The sequence below is a fragment of the Symphalangus syndactylus genome, chromosome 5 (genome assembly GCF_028878055.3).
Source record: "Symphalangus syndactylus isolate Jambi chromosome 5, NHGRI_mSymSyn1-v2.1_pri, whole genome shotgun sequence".
Classification (NCBI taxonomy): Eukaryota; Metazoa; Chordata; class Mammalia; order Primates; family Hylobatidae; genus Symphalangus; species Symphalangus syndactylus.
This window is the reverse complement of record NC_072427.2, coordinates 28,081,146-28,107,782: the sequence shown is the minus strand read 5'-3', so window position 1 is coordinate 28,107,782 and position 26,637 is coordinate 28,081,146. Positions and strand designations below refer to the sequence as shown.

The following is a 26,637-nucleotide window of genomic DNA, read 5'->3' as shown; positions in this document are numbered from 1 at the left end:
CCAAGGTCTGGTAGACTCATTGGAGGGACCACTCTCTGATTTAGAGACAGCAGGGAAGATGGGACACCCACCTCCACTGTGCACCCCACCTCTAGGCCTGCAGCAAATGCCATCCAAGCAGTACCCTCCATACAGAAAGAGGAACCTTGGGCCTCCTCCCGGGCCAGTGCAGCCACAGGTGCTCCAGGGCCAGGGCTGGCCAGGGCTGGTAGACTCTACCTGGCTTATCGAACCTGAGCTTCCTTTCCCTGTCCCTGAGAGTGACCTGGGTGGACAGTCTCCCACCAGAGTCAGGCAGTGAGATGAAGTGCTAAGAGTATGGAGTTTGGTGTCAGGCAGCCTGGGTTCCAACCTCATCCGCCAACCCTTAAAATTCCAGGGCAATTTAGGGCAAGTCTTTTAACTTCCTGTAACCTTGGTTTCCTCATCCGTAGGAGGAGGGTGCAAGCACTGGCCTCCAGCATCCCTGAGTGTGCAGGAGCGCAGCATGTGAGCAGGGAGACGCTGCGGCTCTGAAGGTGGGAATTCTGACTGCTCCTTGAGCAGTCAGCCTCCCCAGGTCCTGCCAACTTGACACCTCGGCTTCCGCTGTCAACGCCCCAAATCCACAGACTCGGCTGGGGGCTGGGGTGGGGGTCTATGGTTTAAAATAAAGTGGAATCTGCCTCTCATTAAAATGAAATTTGTCACCTCTATCATAAATTGTCCTTCTCAGCTGCAGAAAAAGGTCCATTAACACATTTTTTTCCTTCTCCAAATGAGGCGAGAGTGGGTAAGTTTGAAAATCCCTGTGGACAGTAATAAAGCCAGAAAAGCCCTCTTTCCCCCCACCTCCAGCTGCCTGCCCCCAGCAGCCAAAAACATCATTGTAATTATCTGTCTGGGAGCAGGCTCAGGGGGAGTGCCTTAGCATGGTTCGTTAAGGCGCTAATTAGCAGGAACCAGCTTCGGCTCTGGGGACTCGGGGGCCAGGGGAGTGGGCTTCAGTCTTTCCCTCACCTCCTACCATCCCTCAGCCTACTACCCACTCAGCCTCACCTGGTCTATGGGCATCTGCTCTTGGGTGACACCTGGTCAAGAGCCAAGGTGGGCGTTCCCCATGGCAACGGAGAATAGGCTCATGAAGGGAGGAGAAGGTGGCTGTGGAAAGGCCAGAGAAGAGACTGCCAAAATGGAGGCCCCAGAGCCCAGGTCCCTGCCATAGCCCTATCCTATAAGGCCTCAGTCTCCACATCTGAGCAATGGGAGGCTGGACCATGTGGCTGCTGAAGATCCATGGGACTCCTGGGAGGCTTTGGCATGTTGCAGCAGGCTGTGGGGGAAGGGAGTTGCCAGGAGCTCTGAGCAATTTCAATTCCAGCGTTATAACAATGTGGCCAGCATGAATGAACACCCACTGTGTGCCAGGCTTGAGTGAAATGACTCACTTGACCTTGACACAGCAGCCCCTGATATTGGCAGAGTCCCGACTTTACAGATGAGGCTGGTCCAGTGAAGTTAGGTGACAGCTGGTAGGTGAGATTTGAACCAATGCAGTCCAAACCGTGCCTGGCCTCCTGTGCCCCTCCACCACCCTGGAAGCCCATCCATCCCAGCCCTGGAGTCCAGCCTCAGCTCCCTCACCACACAAGAAGGCAGGCATGACTCCAGCCTGGGCACCTCTCAGCACAAGCGACCCTGGAGACAGAAGCTGACCAAGGCCGCCCAGCACTGATACACAGGCTCGAAGGCACTTGCCTGGGGTCACACAGTCTGGGCAGTGAAGATTTTAAGCATATGACCTCTCTGTGACTTCACAGCCCTGGAAACTCACTCTGGGGCCAGTCAGCCCCCAGAGGCCCTGCCCAGGGCAAAGCTTCTCCTCTAAAGCCCTCAGTCTGGGGACCTTCCCAAGGGGCAGCGGCCTTCTCTGGCTGTCCTACCTACTCAGGGGTCTCTGGCTCCCCACTCTCTCCCTTAAATCCTGAGAACACCCCCTCAGGCTCCTGCTGGTCCTCACAAACAACATCCCTCCTCAGTCCCACACCTCCATGGCTCCAAAGGGGACACGGGGTCAGGAGTTCCTGGAGGGGAGCAGCAGTTGCAAGACCCCACATGGGGAGCCCCTACCCACCCACTGCCCTCCTTGGCTGCACAGCTCCAGAGGACAGAGGCTCCAGGGATGCTGTGGGCCTGCTGATGCCCTCCACAGGGAGAATGGGTGAGCCCTACACCTCCCCCAGGTGCAGGGGCACAGCCTAGAGGGTGGTGAGTGTGCAGGGAGGAAGTTAACTCAGATCCACAGCTGAGCAGGGGAATGGGGGTCTTCGTTCACGTGAAACAGCTGGCACTGGCTTCGCCTGACTGCCAGATGCCCACTTGGGTCCCCAGCCAGACTCTGCCAACAGCCTTCAGCCCTCCGCCCACCTCTCCCAGGGCCCATCTCCCCTCAAGCACCTTCCGATCAGATTCCACCTCAGAATCGAGGAGCAGCCTCCACCAATTCCACTCCCAGCCCCCAGACACCACAGGCAGCAGGGCATCCTACAGGAGCCCTCTCCAACCCCGCCAGGAGCCCCACGGGAACTCCACGGGCTGCCCTGTGAGATCAAGCAAGGCTGCCCACACTCAGTGCACACACACACTCACACACACAATCCCGGGTGCCTGATCCCCAGCAGAGCATGAGCCCAGCGGCGCAGCCTACCCACCACACAGAGCCCATCAGCCCACCCAGTTTGGGCCCCAGGGTGGTGATGTCAGTAATGAGAGCAGCAGGCTAACAGGGTTGATGGCCATGCAGCAGAAGGAGATGAAAAGAAGCCTGCTGACCCCGTACTGGGTCCTGACCCTGGTCACAAGGTCATCAGTGGGTGCGCCTGGATTTCTATCCACCTACAGAGAAGAGTGTCCAAAAGGAGCTGGACTCAGCACCCAGCCTCAGTGCCCAGTGTTCTCCCTCCACAGCCCTGCACCTTCACAGCCTCAGTGCTCCTGCATCCTGCCCTGGAGAGGCCAAGAGCTCCAGCTAAAGTCACACAGCAAGTCAGAATCTGGCTGGGACTAGAACCCACACCTCCCATCACCTGGGGCTGGGGCTCAGAGGAGATGCATGTTGAGGGCGGCAGAGCCACAGGCCTGATGCTGACATGGGTCATCCTACTGCAGGGAACTGGAGATGGCAGCACCTCAGGGCTAGAGGGACAGGCCTCCAACCCGCCCCTTTCTCCACCAAGAACTCCTTCTCCAGTCTCCTTGGCCATGGCCTTCAAGCTCCCACTTGATGACAGCAAGCACACCTCCACCCAAGGCAGCCCATCCATCTGCAGCTCTAATTGAGATTCCCCTCCCTGGACCTGGCTCTGCCCTGCAGCAGTGGGTGCCCACTGCAGGCCCAAGTTTGGGGCAAGGGTTCCAGGCCCTTAGACATTCCTAGACAGCAAGTGCAGCCCCTGAGCCTACCAGTACCCAGTTTGCAGGTCCCGGTCCCTCCTGCCTGCCACCTTCTGTTAGTGTCCCTGTGGGCTTAGGTGGGGCTCAGACTGGAGCATCAACTGGCTGGGTGGCTGAAGGCCAGCTCCTCCCTCTCTCTGAAATGAGACAACTTAAGGAAAGCCTTGGCCCCAGCAGCTCTGGTAGTGTGGGCCCACCACACCCAGCTCTTGACAGGGTCGTGCACAGCAGGCATGACTGGGTCATCCCCTGCTTCATATCACACTCGTTGCTCCTTGTCATACAGCCTCCCATGCCTGAGCCGAGGCTCTCTAGCCCTCCTCCCTCTGTCTGTGCCTCTCTAGACCCAGCCCAACATGGCTAAAGAGTTAGTTTCCTAAGTCTGAAAATATCTCCCAGCCATCTTGGCCTGTCTCTGAGGTTGGCCCTGGGCCATAAGCCAGAGGCTGGAGGGTCTCCCCAAACCCCACACAGCAGCGGGCACCCCACTGCCCCACACACACCCAGTTCCAGGCCTTCGTTCCTCCGTCAGCATCCCCCGCCCCTTGCCCTCATTAGCACAACTTGATGTCTCTGAGCCCCAGGCCTGGTGAGTTACAGTCCATCCATCCCTCTCAATGTCCTCGTCACCGCCTCCATGGACCCATATTACAGCGTGCACATCTGTCAGCCTGTGGCCGCCACCACCACGGCTGTTTCCAGGGAGACAGTCTCCGTTTATGACATTATCCAAAAGCCCAGCCCTTCCCTCCCCCTCCCAGCTCCTCCCCCTGCCTCCCTTTATGGGGACGGAGACTTGGGCTGTAAATATTACCACGTCTTCCCTGCAGATTCTAATGGGGCCTGAATACATTGCTGTTCCCGAGGTCATCACAACCATGAATGCACCGCCACAGCTGTTTGGGCGCATTAAGGCATCACTCTGACTGCCCTGGCCACCCTCCCTGCCATGCCCAGGGCCCTCCCAGCACCCCTTCCACCATGGATTCCCTCCTGCCCTGAAAGCCTTAAGACAGAATCTGCTCATGGTGGAGGTGGTCTGGGGAGCAGGTCACCTGTCCCGGGGCTTTAGCAGGAAGGAAGGAAGGAAGGGAGCTGACTCTGGCTGAACCCTCAACTTTGGGGCCCCAATATGATAAGCCCTTTGCATATCAGCCACCATGTCCTCCATGGCTGTGCAGGGGGCTGGTGTTACCAAGAAGAAAACAAGCCTCTTGTCCAGGGTCCCACACCCGGCTTGAGGCAATCTGGGATTTGAACCCAGATCTTTGGACTGCAAAGCTCCTTCTACCACAGCCTCGGCCCTCAAGGCCAGAGGGTTAAGAGCTGACACATTCTAAGCGTTGTACATATTTTAACTAATATAAGCCTCACTAGACCCCATGAGGTCAGCACTGCTAATACACTCATTTTACAGATACGACACTGAGGCATAGCCAAGGCCACCCAGCTTCTAGGTGGAAAAGCAGGATTCAAAGTCAGGCAGGCTGGACCCAGAGCCTGGCTCTAAAGACTTTGCTTAGAGCCACTACCAGCCTGGCCAGGTGGGGCATTCCCACCATCTAGGCAAATCTCAGTCCCGTGCCAGGGCCCACCCTGCAGAGATGACCCTCATTGCTGACACAGCACTACGGGAGGAAGCCCAGGAGCTGGGCCTGCCACATGGAAGGTGCTCACTCCAGCCTTTCCCCAGCCCCAGCCTCAATTACAGGGGATAGTGAGGATCAAATATTTACGGTGTGGTCAACCAGCCAGTGGTATGTGGTGGTATTATTGATTACTGTCGTTGTTACCACGGTGGGGGGTCTGACCCCATCATTGTAGGCCTTCTGACTTCACACGCCACTGCAAAGGCACACACACTTGCCCCTCCCATACACACACATACACACATACACATATATACACACAAATATACACACCACACCCACATATGCACACACACTCACACAACTGGGTTTTGGCCCAGTGAAACAGATTTTGGACTTATACAGATTTTGGACATATACACACACGTGCACACACAAACATACACACACACACAGCCTCGGAATACAGTGTGAGTGCACGCCATTCACTCTCCCTTCAGGCCTGTCACTGTATTAGTGTCCTAGTGTTGCTGTAACAAATCACCACACACTTGGTGGCTTAAAAACAAAAAATTTTATAAACAGAAATTTATTCTCAGCCAGGCTCAGTGGCTCATGCCTGTAATCCTAGCACTTTGGGAGCCCGAGGCAGGAGGATTCTTAAGGTCAGGAGTTTGAGGCCAGCCTAGGAAACTTAGACCCCATCTCTCCAAAAAGTAAAATAAACTAGCCAGGTATGGTGGCACAGACCTGTGGTCCCAGCTACTCAGGAGGCTGAGGTGAGAGGATCACTTGAGCCAGCGAGGTTGAGGTTGCCATGAGCCATGATTGTGCCACTGTACTCCCTGCCTGGGCAGCAGAGCAAGACCTTGTCTCAAAAGAAAAGAGGAAGGAAGGAAGGAATGAAGGAAGGGAGGGAGGGAGGCAGTAAGGGAGCGAGGGAAGGGAGGGGAGGAAAGAAGGAAAGAAATTTATTCTTTCACAATTCTAGAGGCTAGAAGTCCAAAATCTGTTTCACTGGGCCAAAACCAAGTGTTGGGGGGACTGGCTCCTGCCATAGACTCCAGAAGCATATCGTTCCTGGCCTCTTCCAGCTTTTGGTGACCACGGTCATTCCTTGGCTTGTGGCCACATCACTCCAATCTGCCTCTGTGGTCACATGGCCTTCTCCTCCCTTGCAGTCAAATCTCCCTCTGCCTCCCTCTTATATGGACACTAGTGATTGCATTCAGGGCCCACCCAGGTGATCCAGAATCATCTCCCCAGCTCAAGATACTTAACCATCACTCTGCAAAGACATTTTCCAGGTAAGGTAGATTTCACAGGTTCCAGGGATGCGGGCCTGGATATCATTGAAAGCCACTGTTTTGCCTGCCACAGTTACCTGCTCAACACCGCATCTCAGACAACTAACGGGCACATCAAACTTCACATGACCACAGCTGAGTGCCTCATTTCACCCCAGCTGATTTTGCTGACTTCCCCTCTCAGATCAGATAGGTTACCCCCATCTTTCCAGCTGCCCAAGCCAAAAACTGTGGGGCCAATTCTTTCTCTCATCCTGCAGCAGATCTGCCATCAGCAAAGCCTGTTTGTTGAACTTTCAAAATCTATCCAGAATCAACCACTTCTCACCACTCCACGGCCACCATCACAGACCAAGCCACCATCTCCCTCCGGGATTATTGCAACAGCCTCCCTCTAGGGCTTCCTACTTCTGTCCTGCCTCCCACAGTGTCCTCCACATAGCAGCCAGAGGAATCCTTAAAACCCAAGTCACGGCGTGTCACTCCCTTGCTAAAACCCTGCGATGACTCCAGTCTCACTCAGAGCAAAAGCCAAAGCCCTGAGAGCGATCTCCAAGTTCTGGACCCATCTGCTCCTTGACAACAATTCCTCCCCTCTCTTACCACTCACCCCCACCGCCTTCTCCACCCATTCTGGCCTCCTCCTTCTCCCCTGGCTGCTCCTCACACAGGCCAGGCACATGCCCACCTGGATGCCCCTGTTTCCTCTGCTTTGAATGGTCTCCCCAGGCTTCCATGTGGCTCCCTGACCTCAACACCCCACTTTGCCTAAAAGTCTCCTTCTCAGGGAGGCACCCCCACTGCTGACATTTCCTTTCCCCACTTCTCCTTGTATTTGTTTCTCCTTGACATGATCACTACCTAACACAGTATATATTTTGCTTATTTATCTTGTTTAATATCTCTCTCCCCTACTGCAGCAGTCCCCAACCTTTTTGGCACCAGGGACCAGTTTTGTGGAAGACAATTTTTCCACAGCCCAGGGTTAGGGGGATGGTTTCGGGATGATTCAAGTGCATTACATATATTGTGCACTTGATTTCTATTATTATTATATTGTCATATATAATGAAATAATTATACAACTCACCACAATGTAGACTCAGTGGGAGCCCTGAGCTTGTTTTCCTGCAACTAGATGTTCCCATCTGGGGATGATGGCAGACAGTGACAGATCATCAGGCATTAGATTCTCATAAGGAGAGTGCAACCTAGATCCCTCACATGCACAGTTCACAATAGGGTTCTTGCTCCTATGAAAATCTAAAGGCTCCACTGATCTTATGGGGGCACAGCTCTGGCCATAATGCAAGCGATGAGGAGTGGCTGTAAGGACAGATGAAGCTTCACTCGCTCATTGCTGCTCATCTCCTGCTGTGTGGCCCAGTTCCTAACAGGGCCGGTCCCCAGGGATTGTGGACCCCGGCCCTACTGGAAAGCAAGCCCCATGATGACAGCCTCCCAGATCCTAAAACAGTGCCTGCACTAGTAGGTGCTCAGTAACTATTCACCCATCCATTCACCCTGTAGGCTAGCATGGAGCCAGGCACCAGGAGGATACTGGAACCCAGTGGTGAGCCAGATACCACCCCTGATAAGGACCATCCAGGGTCTTACACACAGTGATGGGGAAGCCCAGAGTGCCACAGGAGCTCAGAGGGAGAGATCAACTCAGCCCAGGGGGCTGGGGACAGCCATGCTGAGGAGGGCTTTACAGGATAAGTAGGAGTTCACTGGCTGGAAGAGACAGCTTTGCAGCTGGCAGGTGGAATGGCAGGGATGAACACCAGGAACAAAATAGTAGGATGTGTTCTTGACACAGGGGAGGGTACAAGAAGTGAGGCCAGTGGGCTGGGCAGGAAGTATTTGAGGGCCTTGGAGAGCAGGCCAGGGGGGTTGAGCTTCTCCCCATGGACAATGGTGGGCCACTGAAAGGGAGAACATGGCAGGTGTGTGGGTCTGAAGGCTCCCCACTCAGATGGCCAACACGCAGCCTAGGCATGGGGAGAGGCTGAGGTATAGGGCCCACCTATCATACACCAAGGTAAGCGGTTGGAAATGCCCCCAAGTGCAGCCTCATCTGGGAAGCAGCTCAAGCTACAGTGTCATTATGGAGTGTCTAGTATGCCCAGGCCTGTGCTGGGAGGAGACCTTGGGGAATACTAAACCAAATAGTTTGCAACACAATGCCAGCCTGTGTGGATGCAATATAGCCAGGGGACAGGAGTACAGGGGTAGCATTATGGACTAAACTCTGTCCTGGCAAATTTATACGTCCAGGTCCAAACCCCCAATGAGACTGTATTTGGAGTAAGGAGGTAATTAAGGTTAAATGAGGTCACAAGGATGGAGCCCCAATCTGAGAAGATTAGTGTCCTTATAAGAAGAGGCACCACATAACACTTGCTCTCCTCCCCCTACCCCCACCATATGAGGACACAGCAAGAAGGTGGCCATAGGCAAGCCAGGAAGAGAGCCCTCCCTCTGACCCTGACCATGCCAGCACCCTGATCGCAGACTTCCAGCCTCCAGAACTGCGCTTGTGTGGTTCAAGCCCCCGAGTCTTGGTATGCTATTGTCACAGCCTGCATGGACTAAGATAGATGAAGAAGTCAAGGAGAGCTTCCTGAAGGAGATGAGGTTTTGGGCTGTCATAGCAAAGAAGACAAGCCTGGGCTGACTGTACCTTGGACACCGCAGACCTGGCCAAGGCCCATCCTTCAGCCGGCCCACAAATCCTCAGTGATTTCTTTGGGATTTAATTTCTCTGCTGAGGAGCACAGGGGCAGTCCCCAGATTGATAGAACTTTTCATCTTGCATAAAGTCCAGCCGGTTCCCTGAAGGCATGGGTAGGGGGCTGGAATTTCTGGCTCCTGAGCACTGGATTCCAGTTTTCCTCTTCTGCCTCCAGCAAAGGTAACTCAGCCAGGCTGGAGCCAGCCAGGAATCAATGTGCAAAAGCCTCCCTCTCACCCAGCTCCCACGCCTAAGGAGGCTGCTTGGAAGTGGGGATCTGAGCTGGGCTCTGAATGGCAGCAATGATCAGGAATGCAGTGAGAAGCTCTATAAATAAATATACATTTTCATAAGACATGTTTAATTAAAGTGGATTAAAATTAATTTGCTTTAAGAAAATTAGAAGTGCCCTAGAGGATTTCAGAAGCAGGCCAAGAGTCCCTGAATCTAAAGGCTCCTTAGAATGCTTGGGGGTGGGAGGCCCCCCAGTCACTGCACGTGGTGCCTCAGAAGGAAGCAGCTCACATCTACATCACACTCCGCACTCCATACACCACCAGGCATGTTCACATGGAGATGGCAGGTGTGATCAGCCCCGTGTTTGCCAGGCAGAAACTGAAGCTGAGAGGGGGTAGTGACTTGCCCAAGGTCACACAGTGGTCTGTGGCAGGCCCAGTGGGGAGCTGCCGGTGTTTTCTGCCAGTCCTGGACATTTCATTCATGCTCCACACACCGAAAGCCTCTCTTGCCCTCAGGGCCCCCGGCCGGAGCTGCCGCCTCCCAGGTTCCTCCCATCTGCAAAATGGTAGCCCTGGAGCTGTGACAATCTGGCTCCTCAGAGGCCCTGCACGGGAAGGCGGAGGGAAGCAGCCTGGGGGTTGGGGACAGGAGCCAGAAAGGGAAAGGACCCGAAATCAACAAGCGTTCCAGAATTTTAAGCAGTTTTTGGAGGAAAACGAGGAGCAGGTTCAGCTGTAGCAATTTGCTCCAGGGGAAAATTATGTTCCCGTGCTCTATTATACAGAACAGAAGGAACATTTGGTGGGTTGAATACTTGTTAATTTATTTCTCTGTTTGTTAATGGGCTCCACACGATGCTCAAGTGTGTGCACGCGTACACACATACACACACACACGTGCCCGCATACACATGTGCGTCAGCAGGAGGTGGCTCTAGGCTCCCACTCCCCGAGTTTTCCTGCCACCTTCCTATCAGGCACCACTCAGGGTCTTGCTTTCTCCGCCCCACGCCAGGGGTCTGAAAGAAGGCCACGTGCGGTCTAAGGACTGAGGTGAGCCCCTCAGTGTCTTCATCTGAAAAATGGGCTGGCAATGAGATGACCCACATATTAGGGCAAAGCCTTTGACCTTGGACCAGAAGTGAGAAGGTCCCCGATGCTGACCAAAGGCCTGATGCTCCACTTGCATGGCTTACTGGCTCCTCAAACCTGGCAAGTCTAAACCAGGATGCCTGCACCTCCACCTGTGCTATATTCCCCATCTCAGAAAACGGTGCCACTCGGGCCAAACTGACCCCGCCCCGACCAGGACTCTCAGCCTTCCCACCCCATGGCCACTCTCCAACCCCTCCCCCAGCCACCCACTCTTCACCATCTGCACCCCCACCCTGTGGCCACGACCCCACCTCCCCTCAAGGCTCCCTCTCTCCCTGCCATGGCCTCTTAATCCATTCTCTCCACCCAGAGGCCAGAAAGGAATTTGGAAAGCACAAATCAGGCCCTGTCACTCACTGGCTTAATCCCCTCCAGAGCACCCCCCTGCTCCTCAGCAGGGCGGCTAAGGCTCTGTTTCCCACCCCTGTCCCCGCTCTCTCCCTCACTCCCCACCCACCAGCCACACTGTCTTCCTCCTGGTCTCCAGACACAGCCAGCTACTTCCCACCTCCCAGCCTTTGCCTTGACATTCAGCCCCTTCAGCCTCAAAGTCACCTCTTCAGAGAGGCCTGCCTGGATGCCCATCGGAGCCGCTCATCCCGCCCCAGCCACTCCCTATTCCACGGCCCTGTCATTTCCCTCCCGAGCTCAGCACAGTCTGAGGTTACCCAAATTACTTGTTTGCCGTGCTGTCGCTCCCTCAAGACGGGAAGCTACCTGAGGGGAGGCGCAGTGTGCATAACGTTCTAGCTGCTGGGGATACAGCACTTCGTAGGTGTTGCATCAACACTTGATGAGCGGGTGAATGAAGGAGTGAATGAAAGGGCAGTCTGGCTCCAAGCCAGACGGGACAGGTGAGAAGGATCAGGGTCCCTGCTCCCAAAGTCTCCTGCCCCTACCTTGGTAGGGCCTCAGCACCTCTTCTGCTCAGGAAAGGGAGTAGGTGGGGCCGACATTCATGGAGCAGAATCTATAATCAGGGCCCTTTTCTCTAAACAACTTCACGAAGCAGCTACAAGGAAGCAGAGAGAACCAGGCTTCACCTCTCTGAGCCTGGTTTCTTCGTCCGTTTAATGGGGATAATCCCAGGTCCCAACTTCTAGGACTGCTGTGTGGATGGATGAGACTGTATCTCAAAACCGTGAGATGCTGCTGCCGCTGCTAAAACAAATCCGATCTCTTATAGAGGAAGAAGCTGGAGAGATTGTGGGAGTTGCCTGGAGTCCCAGAGTCAGAAAGCAGGGAAGCTAGACCCAAATCCAGGCTCGCCTGACTCAGGAGCCAGTGCTTTTTTTCCTCTGTGCTGGACCCACTCCAGCCGGGAGTGGGAGGTGGGATACAGGAAGCCTTTCTCCGTTTGCACCTCAGTGGTGTTCATTTATGTTCCTGGGCACAGACTGACTTTGCCTCGCCTTTCCTCCAGGTTTGGCACAGAGACACTAGGAAGCTGGGAGAGCTGGCCAGGGAGGACGGTGCTGCCCCCACCCCACTCATTCCCGAGGCAAGGGAGCTGGGGAGGAGGCAGCTGCCCAAGCCTGGGACAGGTAAACTGAGGCATGCTGAGAGACAATCTGTCAGGACCCTCCTTTGGGTGGTCTGAGGTAGGGGGACTGGCAGGCCAGGGTCTCCTGGAGGTCCCAAAAGGAAGAGTTGGTTCGCATAGCAGAGGAGGAGGAATTGGCCTCCAGCCAGCACCTTCCCCGCCCTAGCCAAAGGCACAGAGCCAGCAGGAGAGAGCAGAACTCAGAAGGCCATGGGGCTCTAAGGACACACGCAGGGCCCACTCAGTCCCACTCAGGCCAGCTTGTGAGGTTGGAAGGTTGTCACTGAGGGCCAAGAGGCTTACAGGTAAGGCTGCCCTAGCAGAGACCCTGCCCAGAGCGCGGCTGATGAGGGATCATGCTGCAGGCAGCCAAGGTAGCTTCCCCTTGCAGCCAGTGCACATTAAGAATTATTCCTCTTGTGAGCAAACAATTTGTTACAATATCCGCTGCACACTTTTCCCGGCTGGGCGCCCTCCCATACATCCTGAATTAATCCCTGAAGTCACTCCATTCATTTAGGACATGCCTGAGTGTGCCTCTCCTTTTATTAGGGAAATTTTTCATTGTTTTGAGGAGCTCATAGGTTTTAATTTGGGGCTGAGATTTTAAAGCCTCTCTCAGTGGCTCAGAGGCACGAGTAGTCTTATATCTGGGAAGGTCCCCTGGGTTCCTAGACCTGGTAGGGCTTGGCTGGGGCCAACAGACCCCAGGGAGAAGGGATCATGGCACATGCCCTCCAGGGAGCCAGGTACTGCAGACCCCAGCGCTGTGTGGCATTGGGTCACTCCCTCGACCTCTCTGAGCCTCCCTAAGACAGGCAAAGCCAAGGAAGACTGCGTACTTGGGTATAGCTCTTCCAAGCCTGCCCAGGGAAGTCCGGGATCATCACCTCTAAAAACCACAGCCCTGGGGAGTAGCATGGGGCCACTGAAAAAGCATGATGTGTGGAGTTCAATTTGAAACACAGCCAGGGCAGGCCAGTCATTCGCCTCTCCCAGTTTCCAGCTCCTTAGAATGAGTCTAAGAGCCAGCGCCATCTCCAGGCTGTCATGCAAATTATACAAACCCAACTTGGGAGCAAGTCTGACTCAGGGCCTGGCACACAGTGGGTGCTCCACAAGGGTGAGCCTCCCAGCCCTCTCAGCCCACTGCAGACCCCTCCCACATCTCCCTCTCTTGGCCCTCAAGCAGCCAGAGCCCCTGGTTCACACATTTTGGCTGAAGGCGGCCCGCAGGCTGACCTCCACAAGTGGGGTCCTGCCAGTTTGGGCAGCAGCCACCAGCCTCTTCCCAGGCCTTACACAGGCCCTTGCACTGCCCATCTGAGGCCCTGGAGTGTGAGCAGTCCTGTCCACAGACCCTATGCTAAATCCTGCCCCTCCCTGCAGCCCCTAGGTAAGGCTGTGTCCCAGGACCCTGGCTGCATGTTTGCTGTCCCTCTGCCCTTAGTCAAGAGACAGTGGTTCCACCCCCAACTCCTGGTCCTCTACCCCCACCAGGGCTCCAGGGCTGGGACCTCTCAGGGCTCTGACCCCTAGCCCCCAGCAGCTCTCGGACAGCTCATGCCCTGTCCTGGGCTTGCTCCTCCTACCTGGTCTTTGTTCACACTTTGCCCAACCACACGTGCTCTCTGTCACTCTCTCCCACCCCCAGCTTCCCCAAATCCTCCTGAGCTCTAAGGACCAGACATCTCCAGGAAGCCCTCCCTGACTTCCCCAGCTTTTATCTTGTTCCCTTTCCTGAGGCTCACAGCATTTCTCCTTGATCCCTCTAACTTCATGTTGCTACCCAGAGGCAAGGACCATGTCACCTACTCATGATGTGGCGGCCAACCCCAGGCAAATCCCACTGTGTACCTAGGGAGGACAGGCTCATTCAGTGATGCGGGGGAAGGGCACAGAGGACTCCCGCTGAGGGAGTACAATGCCTCCGTGAGGTAGGTGTCATTATGTCTATTGCGCATATGGGAAACTGAGACTAGGCGAAAGGAATCACTTGCAAGAAGCAGGCAGGGATGGGACAGGAACCAGCACCACCAAACAGTGCCATTAAGACACAGCCCACAAATCCAGGTTCCACATGCAAGACCCACCAGCCCTGGGCCCAGCAAGTTCACCTGTGCCATCCTATCTGATCCTCACCACCCCTCAGGAAGTTTACTGTGCCACTTGGGAGGAAAAAGAGGTCCAGAGAGGCTGAGTCACTTGCTCAAGGCCACCCAGTAAGTGGCAGGGCTGGGACTTGAATACAAATTATTTCAGCTCCCGCTTGGTCAGGGCAGCCAATCAGGACACCTCACCTCATCCCGCCCACGACCCCTGGGGTCTGCAGGATCCATTCTTCCCTCCCTGGTAGCCCAGACTGCTAGATAGCGCCATCCCTGTCCCCAACCCCAGGCCTCTGGGGAGTGCCTGCATGGCTATTTGACCTTTTGGAGGGGCCAGGCTCCTACAGTTCTGGGTATTTACACAGAGGGCCTCAGCTGCGATGGCGCCTGGAAAGTAGGCCACGCAGAGGAGGGAGGGGATGGCAGGTGTGGGCTACAAACACTCCCACCGCCCTCCATGCTGCCTGGACAGAGGAGCCACCCATGGCATCATCTCCTCAAATGACCTTGGCAACTGCTGGGGCAGCCCCTATTAGGGCAGAGTCAAAGCCTGGGCTGGCCACTGAGGGGAGGGGCTTGGCCAATGTCTCCAATTCCTCTTTGCTTAGTGACCAGGAAGGCCCTGGAGGACACAGGATGACAAGTCCTTTCAGCAAGAACCCCTCTCTGCATAAAGGGTCACCTCACTTCACAGAGCCTCCGCTTCCCATTCTATAAGAAGGGCAGTGGTAGCTGCCTCTCAGGTGCTGTGAAGATGGGAAGCACCCAGCCGGGCCTGGCACTTTCAGGGTACTCTGCACACTGGTCAGCCCCGCAGGACCTGAGGCTGAGCCTCTCGTGGGACACCCGCAGACACTCAGCTCCAACTGGGACAGACCCAAGAGTCTCCCAGGAAACCAGCTGGATCACACTGGGTGGGGGTGCCCGGCTGAAGGCAGGTAGACATACCCAACAAATAGCAACAAAACCACCCCTGTGAGAGCACAGCCTAGCAGGTGTGGCATGGGCAGGGAGCTGGGGTCTCAGAAGCCAAGAGGACGCTGCCCCCATCCAGAGCGCACGGTCGGGCCTGCGTCCACCGCTGCATACCATCCTTAGCAAATCCCAATTCACCTCTCCCACCTGCCCCGTCCTCTCTCCTGGCTTGAGGGGAAGAGCCAGAGGAGCCTGGCAGGGTGCTCCCGGGATAGCTGAGTGTCAGGAAGTGGTCAGGCACTGATAAAACCGAGAGCCAGGCAGGACAAGAAACACAGCTGCAGGGAGCCTCCAGGAAGTGTGCAGAGGCTAAGCACAGGGCGTGGGCCAGAAGGACACAGGGGTCCCGGTGGAGGGGTCCCATGCATGCGGCTCAGGCTGGGGACTGGAAGTGGCTTCAGGGCTGTGCAGGGTGGGGGTGGGAACAGTCCCCTCCTCTCTGCCCTCCCCATGCCAACCTCCCTGCCAACCGCTGAGCGGAAAAGCATTCCACTCCTTTGCCACCCCATCCCACACGAGGCCGGTGTGCCCATCTTCAGCGTCCCCACCTCCTTGCCGGCAGCTTAGGCTCCACTCCAACCCCAGCTCAGCCTTTTTATTATTCAGAAGAGCCTCTTGATTGAAAAGGCCTCTAAGGCATCTCACAAATAAGAATCCTTTAATTGGGAAGTTGTTAACTTCTCAAAGAGGAATTTTAATTTTGCTTCCTCACCATCTCCTCTCCCCAGAACCTGCAGACTAAACGTAAAGGCTAACAAAGCCAAGCACCAGGCACCAGCTGCCAACCTCCCAAGACGTGGAGCTGTCCAGGGGCAGAGACAGGAGAGGCAGCCTTGAGCCACCGCATAGAACCCGGGAGCCACACAGACCCCCGGAGCTCCACCAACTGTGAGGAGGCTCCTGCCTCTCCCCATGGGCATGCCTGCTCCATACCCCTCCTCATCACCCCAACCCACAGCGGGACACTTGGAGTAGAGGGCGGCAAGCAGCTCAAAGATGAAGGCGATGCCAGCCCCACCCTGCCCTGCCTGGGCCACCATGTTTGTCGGGTTCCAAGAGCCTAAATTCAATGATTCAATGATTGCCCCCCATAACCCCCTCTGCAGCCCTCTATCATGCTCCCCTTGACTGGCCACTCATATTTATCAAGCATTTACTATGTGCCAGACACGGCTCTAAGCCCTTTACATGCCTCAACCTACTTTATCCACGCAGGGTAGACGTTCTCATTATTCCCAGTCAGATGATGAAGAGACTGAGACCCAAAGGCCTTAGGGAAATTGTCTAAATTCACACCACTGACGCATGGCAGAGCTGCGACTGAGTCCCGGCAGTCTGGCTCCAGAGTGGTCATAACTTCAACTACCACCTATACCTGCTGCCCCACCCATGGCCTCTGTACTCCTTGAGGGCCAGGACCAGGACCATCTCTGTGTCCCTGGGGACAGCACAGGGCCTAGCATGCAGCTGAGCTTAGTAATTGTTTGTAAGGTGAATACACACAAAAAAGAACAAAAACAAAGCACCTTCTTATTCATTCTCTCCTGTGAGCCTAACCATAGGCCTGTGACAAAAACAGGCAGGCAGACTAGTCCCCAGTTCAGTCCGGTAGACAGAGGCCCAGAAGTGGAAGCCACTACCTGAGGGCACCCTGCTAAGAGGCGGCAGAGCCCAGGGGTTCTTCCTCCTAACCCAGTGATGGGAACCTGCCTTTCACCCAAAGGATACGGGGACTGGATCACGACAAGTACACACCATGTACCATGTTCCTGGGCCCCAATTAACACCCCAGGCTGAAACTGGTCTCAGGGAAGCCCCGGTCCTGGCCATGAGGTAGGAACCTCCTCTCCATGTTCCTGACAGCTTAGGGTGGCCTCGATACGCCTCCTGTGCACCCCACGGCATGAGATGCTCACCACCGCCAAGGCTGCCAAGGGACAGTTCACTGCTGTGGAAATCATAGCTCTAGCCGCCTGCTGTTACGGATTGAATTGTGTGCCTCCAAAAATGACGTGCTTAAATTCTAACCCCAATACCTCAGTACGTGATCTTATTTGGAAATTGGGCCATTTGAGATATAATTAGCTAATTAGGATGAGGTCATACTGGAGTAGGGTGGCCCCTTAATCCAATACGACTATTGTGCCCATAAGAAGGAGGGATTTGGAGATACAGTCTAAATTGTTAAATACTGGCTGGGTGCAGTGGCTCACAATGGCCGGGCGCAGTGGCTCATGCCTGTAATCCCAGCACTTTGGGAGGCTGAGGCAAGTGGATCATCTGCAGTCAGGAGTTCAAGACCAGCCTGGTCAACATGATGAAACCCCATCTCTACTAAAAATACAAAAATTAGCTGGGTGTGGTGGCACATGCCTGTAGTCCCAGCTATGCAGGAGGCTGAGGCACGAGAATTGATTGAACCCAGGAGGCAGAGGCTGCAGTGAGCTGAGATAGAGCCACTGGACTCCAGCCTGGGTGACAGAGTGAGACACCATCTCAAAAAAAAAATAAATGATTAAATAGTTAAATATTGTATGGAGAACAATTTGGCAATGTGGCTGTGTAAAGAGACACAGGGTAGCCATCTACAAGCCAAGGAGAGAGGCCTGAAACAGATCATCCTTCACAGCCTTTGGAGGCAACCAGCCCTACTGACACCTTGGGGTTTGGGGATTTGGGGCTTTGGGGTTTTTTTGAGACAGGGTATTGCTCTTCACCCAGGCTGGAGTACAGTGGTTCAATCATAGCCCATTGCAGCCTCAGCTTCTCAGGCTCATGTGGCCTCCTGAGTAGCTGGGACCACAGGTGTGCGCCACCACGACTAGCTATTTTTTTTTTTTATCTTTTGTAGAGACCATGTCTCGCCATGTTGCCCAGGCTGGTCTCAAACTCCTGGGCTCAAGCAATCCTCCTGTCTCAACCTCCTAAAGTGCTAGGATTACAGGCACGAGCCATAGTGCCCAGCCCCTGCCGACACCTTGATTTCAGACTTCCAGCTTCTAGAACTGTGAGACGATCCATTTCTGTTTAAGCTACCCAGTTTGTGGTACTTAGCTATAGCAGCCTAGCAAACTAATACACCCACAGACCTGGGTTTTAGTGCTGACTTGGCCCCTCACACTGGGACACTGGACACGCCCCTGCCCCTCTCTAAACCCTAGTTTGTTCAACTTATCCCCAGAATACTGCTTGGCACATAGTAGGTGCTTAGTAAATGCTGGCTGGAAGAATGAACAGGAATGGCAGCATCCACCTTCAATGTGGCTGTGATAAGGAGGAGATGGGATGTAGGATGGGCTGTGTTCTGGAAATACTAAAGCTCTCGACACCTGTGGCGATGGCTGGAACAACAGACACACAGAGGGGCTGGGTGGTGTGGCCCCAGCCAGGGCCTGAGGGTAAGGGTGGGGGAGGGGGGTCTTCCAAGCCCTGCACTGCTCCGTGAGTTCTCTTCTTTAAGAGAAGACTGGGGAGGCACAGATGAGAACAATGCCCTGGGGAGGCCCCAGGAAGGCAGGGGTGGAGGGAGGCAGGTCCTCCACCAAGCCACAGACATTGCCGAAATCCCCACCAGGTGCTCGGCCCCCCGCTGGGCTTGGGGGGGTGGAAAAGGAGAGCTTCCAGATGCTAAACATAGCTCCTGCCCCATGTGGACCCTAAAGCCATCCATGGAGACTTCAGGGAGGCAGATTCAGCTCAGTCAGTATAAGGAAGAGCCATATAAGAGCTCCCTCCATGGCCTGAGCTGCCTTGGAGAGAGTGAGGTTCCTGTCCCTGAAGGTGTGCAAGTAAAGGTCAGAGGACCATGATCTCAAGGATACCTATACTCCCTCATCATGAGCTTGGGTTGGGCCAATGGGTCCCAACCTGGCTGACCATCAAAAGGTGACTATGGGGCTGTGAACCATGCAGATTCCTGGGTTCTCCCAGCAACCCTGGATCAGAAGGTCTGGGTGGACCTCAGATGATTCCTGTCTCTAATAACATCGCTGGGTGGTCCTGATGCAGAGCCAGGCTTGGGCACCCTGGCCCACAGAGCACCATGGTTTGAATGGGATTCTGTTTGGGAAGAGCTTTGACAACAGTACTTGAGGGTGGGGCAGTATGCAGACAGGAGACATGAGGGACAAGAGGATGAGGAGGGCAAAGAGGAAGACAAGCTGAGGATCACGACATCGATGAGTTGGGGTGACCTGACAGGATAGCTCACCACAAGCCATGAGGCCTGGGGGAACAGGCGAAAGGCACACGTGGACATGCAAGGAGGCTGAGGGAGGTGGGGGGTCAGGGAAGACATTCTGGAAAATGTGAGATTTGCTGGTGGTTAAGAAAGCATTCTACATGGAAGGTGAGGCTGAGCCTGGTGTGTGGGGGATGGAGGAGGAGAGTCACCTGCTGGAAAGAAGGGCGGGAAGAAAGCATGGGTTTGAGGCAGAACATGAAAGGCCTTGTACAAGCAGGAGAAGGATTCTTGATGTCAACCTTAAACAACAGGGAGCCACTGAAGGTTCTTGAGGGGGAACATGACCTGGAGGAAGGTCTGCAGTAATCACCACTAGTAGGGCTCAGAAGGGCCTGGGCTGCTCCAGACTCACCAGTTAAGAGTCCCTTGCAAGAGGAAAGGGTGAGAGGATTAGGCCTAGTATCAGCCCCACACTTCCTGCCGACAGCAGCCCTGACAAGCGTTACAGAATGATGGTGCCAGCCATTAGGCCAATTGGGAGGAGCAGCTGGGAGGGCGAGCTGGTAGCAGTTTCTCCAGGCTGGTAAATCTGGGGACCTTGTCTGCAAAGTTAGAGTAACAGCCCACCCATAAGCAGGAAGCTCCCCAGGGGTGGATTCACCCCAAGCAATGAGGCCTGGATTTCTTCTCTACATCATCTCATCCAGGCTCAGAGGCTTCAGAAACCACCCAGATGCTGACTCCCCCCACAACTGCCTCTCCAGCCCAGCTCTTCCCACAACTGCAGGCTGACTGTCTGTGCAGCCTCCCCTCATGATGCCGGCACCTGAAACACTTCCAAGCAGGATCTTGCTTCTCCCTCCAAACCCACACTCCACTCCTGTTCCTCGGCTCCGGCCAAGGCTCCAGTGCCCGCCCCGTTCCCAGGCTGGCCCTCTCCCAGTCCACAGCCCATCCTTCAGCAACCCCTTTGAAGTCTCCAAACGCAAGCCCTCCTCCCGCCCAGGCCCAGCCCCACCATCTGTGGTCTGGACTGATGCTGGGGTCTCCCACTGGCCTGCCAGCTTCTACTCTTGCCCACCCACCCCACAGTCCTTTCTCCAGTAGGCATCACTCTGTAACTCCTGGCCCTGCATGCCTCGTTTCTCAGCCCCTCCTCCTCAAGGGCTGCCCAGCTGTGAGGGCCTCTGTGCTGGACCCAGCTCAAAGCCCATCCAGAGCTCCACAGGGCCTGCTCCCTCTCCTCAGGCCTCTGCTGAAATGGCCCCTCATTCGAGAGGCCTTTCCTGAGAAGGGCTCCAGAGAAGGGCTCCAGAGAAGAGCTCCGATTTCATGCCTGCCCCCTTTTCCAACCTTATTTTTCTCTGCGGCATTTATTACTCCCTAATCTTATATTATGGATTTACTTATCTGGTTTCTTCTGTCTACTCTGTTATAATTTAGGCTCTATGAGGGCAATGCCATGGTCTAACCTATTCACCCATGGATGCCATGCTGGGCACATAGAACAATGCCTCATGTGTAGCAGGCGCTCAGTGAGTATGGGCTGAAGGAAGAATGAACAAACCACTGCACATTCATCCTTGGGAGAAACAGGCCCACACTCACGGGTGATCCCAACCCAGCACGACAGCAGTGCTGGGGCCAACAGATGTGCACAGGGAGGGCGGCACTAGGGAGAGGCCACCAGCTCTACCCAGAGGTCAGGGGAGCTTCCTAGAAGAAACGACAAACCACCTCCAGCCTCCTCCCTGGCCCTCCAGAGTCCCTGTCATAAGCCAACCCCCAGTGAGGGGATGAAGGAGAGGCTGGTCTGACCAGCTGCGCTGACCCAGGAATCCATAAGTATTCAGAGCTGGTGCCTGCATCCCTCCTGCCTGGCAGGAGGAGACCTGGGCAAGGCTCCCCAGAGAGCAGAGGGGCTTGGTTTAAACACCACAGATCCCACCACTGAGGGAGAGGTCATCTGGGACCCCCAGCTTTGCCTGCCCTTTCCTCCCAAACACACAGCATCCTGCCTCCTCCCCTCTAATCACTGGAGCACCGAGGGAGGGAGCAAAGGAAGCAGGGGCAGCAAGGACAAACCTGAGCTTCCTCCAGGAGCTTAGAGCTTTGCTGAGTGAACCTCCAATTCCTCAGCCTCCGGTGCAAGCCTCCGGTGCTCCATGCCAGCCCTGGCCCCTTCTGGCCCCACCACTCCCCAGACACACTCCAAACTCCCCTACCACTGCATCTTTCCTCAGGCTGGGCCTACCCTGCCGCCCTAAGCCTTCCCTGCCCATCACAACCCTACATCCATGACTCTCTTCATTCAGGCATTATTTATAATGACAGAACATCAGAAACCATCAAAATACACAACAGAGAATTGGCTAAACACACTATGGTACACGCAGGCTGAAACACTACACTGCCATTAAAAATCACATTATAGAAGAATATTTAATGATGGGAAAATGATCTTGGTATGGGATTAAGTGTAAAAGGCAAGTTAGAAAACAGTAAGTACAGCTTGATCCCAATTATGTCATAAATACATGTTTTGTAGAAGACTGACGGGCTAAACACCCAAGCGCTCACACTTTTCTATAGAGAACACACATTACTTTTTTTATAACCAGAAAAATAAAATGTTTGAAAAGCACCTTACAGACTTCAAGGCTTAGCCCAGGTGTCACCTGTTCCAACAAGTCCTGCCAGACCCCCAGCTGACTGTGGCCCTCCTGCCCTGTGTCAGCTCTCGCCTGCATCTCCCCACCCACTGAGCTCCCAATGCCCCCAGGCTGTGGTGCCTGTGGGTGCCGACGTCTGCCTGGGCAGTGGGGAGGCTGCTCACGCCCCTGCCCCCTGCCCTTGTCACCCCAGTTGCTGCACAGACAACCCTGACCCCATCCTCTCACCCATCTCCCAGCAGCAATTACAGGTTAAACTGGATGGACTAATTAGCTGCTCATTCTACCCAGAGCCAATTAATTAGCAGAAATATATATATATTGTTTGTTTTGTTTGTTTGTTTGTTTGTTTTTGAGACGGAGTCTCACTCTGTCGCCCAGGCTGGAGTGCAGTGGCGTGATCTCGGCTCACTGCAAGTTCCACCTCCCAGGTTCACGCCATTCCCCTGCCTCAGCCTCCCAAGTAGCTGGGACTACAGGCGCCCACCACCACGCCCTGCTAATTTTTTGTATTTATTTTTAGTAGAGATGGGGTTTCACCATGTTAGCCAGGATGGTCTTGATCTCCTGACCTTGTGATCCGCCTGCCTCAGCTTCCCAAAGCAGAAATGTTTTGATGGTGCTAACTGGGCTTCGGAGCAAGGCCTAGTGTCTGGGAAGGAAATCCAGGCCTCCGCTCCCACCAGCTTCCCAGTGTGAGGACAGGGCTGGCTAAGCCTCAGCCACATACAACCGTCACCCTACCCCTCAGGAGAAGGGAGTCCAAGCCTGCCACCAGGCTTCTTCTTCTGAAAAATGAGGACAATATGCCAAGCCAGCCTGCTGCCCCGAGCCCACCCCACCGTTCCCTCTGTTTAGCAAAGTCCCTCTGCAGCCCTCTTATGGGTGACAGAGGCCTGTTGAGAACAGGGGATTGGCCCAGATATGGGGTAGAGGTGACTTGTCCAAGGTCATGAGCAAGCCAGGGGTCAAGCCAGGCAGCAACCCAGGTCCCCCTCCTTCCCCATCTCCCACTTCTCTGGGACATGCTGTCGTTTCTCCACATCCCCTCACACGGACGATGAAGTGAGAGGACCTGTCACCTCCCACATTCTGGGGGTCCTGCTCCTCGTGATACAGTCCAAGAACACATCTCCTCTGTTCACAGACAGCCAAGGTCACCTGGCTTCCAGTGCCTGTCGCACAAACACACCTGGGTTCTGAGCCTCATCCCGCCCTGAAGGTGTCTGGACCCTCATGTTGTCTCTGGTGTGGAGCCCTGTTAAACTCCACACATTACAGCCAATGTCAGCCTCTTGACAGTTTCTTGGACCCTGATTGTCTCAGTCCACATGTTCTGGCTCCCTCCCGACCTGAAGTCAGGCACGCATTTGGTCAACAATGTGACAGGATCAAGGACAGAGCCCTGCAGCCTGCCCTTAGAGACCTTCCATGCCACGCGGGAACCCATTAGCCGGCACAGTCCGTGAAACCCACTTGCTGGGAAGAATGCCCCACGCTTCCAAGCTGCCTGCCGGAGCCCTGCTTCAGCCAGAGCTGGCAGCAAGTGGCACCGCCACAGCAAACCTCCTGGACGTGGCTGCATGTGGGGAGGGATTGATGAGGAGATCCCCAGAAAGAGGGCCCCATGACAGCCTCCCCTACAGACTCCACACCCTCCATGCCCTGCCACCCAGAGTGGCATCTTACCTCGGGTTGGGTGGGTGTCTGGGGAGTACAGCTGGGCAGGGCTCAGCCTGGGCTGGACTCAGTCGCCCTCTCTGCCTGTGGGCACTGGAGCCTCAGGGCCTGTGGGTGCCAGAGGCTGTGGGGAGAAAGAAGAGGTGGCTGTCAGCTAGAGCAGGGCAGCCAGTGGTTGGGGTGCAGTGGGGGCCACGCCTGCAAATGGGGTCTGATCCCGCCTGGCTGAGCCATTAAAAACTCATACATCCCCCACACACACTCTCTGACACACACACACTTGCACATACTCACACATGTACTCTCATTCACTGGCAAACTCATGCTTACACACATAGATGTGTTGTCAGTTGTGCATGCCTGTACGTGCATGCATGCACGCGCACACACACACACACACACTCGTGGCACTCGCTGGGGGCAGGCAGGGCTCTGGGAAGGGCAGAGTTTGTGGCCCCAGGCAGGCTGGAGTCTGACTATGCCTCTCCCACCAACCGGCTCTATGGCCCTGGGAAAGCCACTTCTCTTATCCATAAAAGAGAGATACCATCTCTCCTGCCAGGACTGCTGGGAAGATAGAGAGAAGGCACACATGGCCTGGCTCACAGTAGGTGTCCAGCCAATGCCACTGCCTGCCTTCCTCCCCAGCCAGTTCCCAGGAGGCAGGCCCCAGGCTGACCCCTGAGAGGGGATGATGGGCAGCACCAGGGTGCCTCTCCCTGGGCCTGAGCCTCAACTTCTCAACCCCCCCACCTACTCACCCTCCCATTCCCCAGCCTCTCCTGCCATTTTTTTTTTAAGAGGCAGAGTCTTGCTCTGCCACCCAGGCTGGGCTGGAATGCAGTGGTGCCAACATAGTTCACTGTAGCCCAAACTCCTGGGCTCAAGCAATCCTCCCACCTCAGCCTCCCAAGGAGCTGGGACTACAGTTGTGTGTATCACCACGCCTGGCTAATTTTTAAATTTTTTTGTAAACTATGTTGCCCAGGCTGGTCTCAAACTCCTGGCCTCAAGCAGTCCTCCTGCCTTGACTTCCCGCAGTGCTGGGATTATCGGCGGAGCCATCATGCCCAGCCATCCTGCTTTATTTCTTCATCATATATTCTCCAAGGGTTCCTCTAGACCAGAACCTCCATCCTCTGTGAGTAGGGGAGGGCACTAGGAAGTTCTGGCTACTTGGCAAGGCTCTGAGGCCTCCATGGTGCAGCACATAACCTCAGCTCAAAGTCCAAGGAGGCGGGTTAACTCCTAGCTCTCCCTCCTCCTGGCCAGGTGGCCCCGGGCAAAGCTTCTTCCTCTGTACCTCAGTTTCCTCAACCTCTCAGACCAAGTCCTAAATATCTTTCTGAGCTGCTGCCGAGAGGTTTCAATCAGATCTGTGTTTCCCAAAGAAGGAAAAGTGTGTGCACTTTTAGGAGTGCACAAGGGGATTTCGTGGTGTGCAGACAAATGTTTTCGTTTTCATAGTTACGTGTTTCTCTTTCTGTGTATTGGAAAAAAAAAACATGACAGGCACATCACAGGTGTGATTTCCTGGATGTGTGCTTAGGGAGCATCATGGTAATCCACCTTCAAACGTAAGTCAACACAAAGACAAAGATTAAGAAAACACGAGTGCAGGTGGTGCCCAGGGGTGGCTTCAACTGTGATGGTGAAAGGGAAGCTCAGGAAGCTGGCATCGAACCCAGCACCTGGCTCCCAGCAGCCCTTGGGAGGGCAAGCAGCTTCTGTCTTCCCTGGAGGGCCAGGCCAGCCCCCGCTTTCTGCTCGATTCCCTGTTGGGTGCCGTCCGGCACAGGCCTAGGACCCCAGGGGCATTCACAAGGCCTTCCGGATGGGATAGATGGAAGGATGGGTGGATGGGGCTCCCAGGTGACTGCTATAATATGGGCAGAAGATGGAAAAGCCTTCAGGGTCCCTCCCAGAATCAACATTCTAACAAATCTAAGATGCAAATGTTGGAATTTCTAGCCGCATGGTAGGTGAAGACGTAGGAGATGCTTTGGGGCCAGGGTCTTCCTATATTATGGGCTGCAGACTTCTCCAAGGAGGCAGAGAAGTGGGTGCTGAGCAAGCTCCAGGGCCCACTTTGGCTTTCCAATCCTAACAACAGAGCCACGAAGCAGCCCAGACCAGTGAAGAGAGGCCTGCCCAGTCCCACGGTTCACCAGCCCCAAACTAGGCCCCTGTTGCCAGCTGGCCCTGGGTGCATCCCACTGGTTGTTGATCCTGGAGGACAGGACAGAACATAGTGGTGCCAACCTGGGACAGAGGGGTAGCAGAGCCTGGGCAGCTTCTCAGGCCCGGGTACCCCAAGCCAGGTCTAGTCAGACAGGGGCGCTGTCAGCGGCCTCCCGAGCCAGATCCCGATAGATTGGCACGAGCCAGCCAGGCCCAGGCCAACCCGGGCAGCCCTATCCCTGGAAGGCCTCCAGACCACCTGGCTGGCAGCCCTGAGCCCAGCTCCACCTGAGCTGGCAGGGTAAGCCATCCCCACAGTGCCATTCCGGGCCCCCAGTGGCCATGCTCCAAGACAATGAATGGGCCTCCCGCTCCCTTCCCCCCAAACCTTCCAAACCTTCCTAAAGCTCCCACTCTCCTCTGTGGCATCACAAGGAGTTGCTATGGAAATGGGACCACAGGCAAAGCATGACAATGATTTGGGGCAGGGGAGGAGACGCAGTGGGAGCCGGGCACTCTCCTGGACATGAGGTCTGCCAATGTGCCAGGTCCCAAGAAAGACATGAAACTCCAACTGCAGGCCTCACAGCCAAGGAGGATGGAGGGGGCTGCAGCCAAGGTTGGGGGCCTCTTATCTGCCCTCTTGGCTCCTTGCCACCTCAGTGGAGCCCAGGGAGCTCTCAGCCTGCGTAGTCTGTGTGTTCAGCAGAATGAACAAATGCCCCGGAGAACGTGAGACCTCCACAGAAACAGCTATTCAAGGACTCTGACAAAGTGGGTTCAGCACTGAGCAGGGCTGGCACCCGGTATACACTCAGCAAACACTGATCAGAAAG

General features: G+C 55.1%; 1 protein-coding gene across 3 annotated transcripts in view; it reads right to left on the bottom strand.

Annotated features, from left to right (window-relative positions):
* LINGO1 (leucine rich repeat and Ig domain containing 1) overlaps window positions 1-26,637 on the bottom strand; it is a 205,778-nt gene that overhangs the window by 158,846 nt on the left and 20,295 nt on the right. For all 3 annotated transcript variants that reach the window (XM_055277598.2, XM_055277603.2, XM_055277601.2), the window contains exon 2: window positions 23,630-23,744. The gene's annotated coding sequence lies outside the window, so the exon portion shown is untranslated. The remainder of the gene's footprint in view (window positions 1-23,629; window positions 23,745-26,637) is intronic.